Here is a 1159-nt window from a genome sequence, read left to right as displayed (position 1 = left end):
AATAGACAGACAAACTCTAAAGATCCTCTTCAACAAAGAAAAGAGAAACCCATTGATACAGATATGGAAGATAATCTTGGAGCCCTGAGCTTTGAAAGGAAGGATACAGAAGTGGATTAAATACCAACTAGTAGAAGAACCTGAATGAAAACGGTAAATAAGGAGACAAATGGAGCTGCAGACTGTCGGCTACCCTGACAGTATGGCCAATCTGAATATCTACAAGTAGTGTTAGGAACTGGGGGGCAGGGGGGACTCACTGCTGTCAAGTCGATTCTGACTCATAGCAACCCCTCCCTGGGTTTCCAAGGCAGTATTGCTACAGAAGTAGATTGCTCAGTCTTCCTTCTAAGGAGTGGCTGGTAGGTTTGAACTGCCAGCCTTCTGGTTAGCAGTCAAATGCCTTAGGCACTACAACACCAGATCTCACAGGAACTGGGCAGTAACCTAAAAATAGGCCCTGCTTAATAAGGGGTGCATGGACAACTGCACTGGAGGCTGACGACTGAAAAGGGAAACAACAAAGAAGACAAACTGAGCTGTGGCCTTTCTGCTGTCTAGCGGGCATAGCAATTTTAAATATTTATAAGTGGTGTGGCTTTTTTGGATATTTAAAGTGGCAGCATTCAGATCCCACAACCTAAGAACAGGCTCCACTTGCCAAGGTAACCACACTGAAGGCTGATGACTAGAAAGGTGCAAATTCCCCTTGTTACAATTATACCCCACACCCTCTTGGTGAATGGAGGTGTGGCCATCCTCCACCTCCACCCACCTTCTAGACCTGCAGGAATTCCATCCCAGTCTGTGTGCTCTGAAGGAGCCTGGGTGTCCAGCCCCACCTCCACAGACTTCTTAATTTTTCTTTTCTTATTTTTTATATTTATTCTTTATTTTTCCCTTCCCAAGTTCTAGTTTTTGGCTTTTTTTTTTTTCTCTTCCCTTTTCCTGGTTCTCATCTTCTTTCTTTTGGCTCTTCCCATCCCTTGTTTTTCTTTTTGCATTTTTTTCTTTATTATTCTTTCACTCTAGCTCTTTTCTCTTATGAGCCCCCATAAATAGTGAGGTGTTTTTTTTTTTTAATTTATATTTCTTTTATATTTTTAAAGTATTTCTTTAAGTATTTCTTCTCATTTGTTGCCATTCCTTTTTTTTTTTT

The sequence above is a fragment of the Orycteropus afer genome, unplaced genomic scaffold (assembly GCF_000298275.1).
Source record: "Orycteropus afer afer isolate SDZICR_OR568_19922 unplaced genomic scaffold, OryAfe1.0 scaffold00127, whole genome shotgun sequence".
NCBI classification, from domain to species: Eukaryota; Metazoa; Chordata; class Mammalia; order Tubulidentata; family Orycteropodidae; genus Orycteropus; species Orycteropus afer.
The sequence above is the reverse complement of the archived record's forward strand: the minus strand, read 5'-3'. Positions refer to the sequence as shown.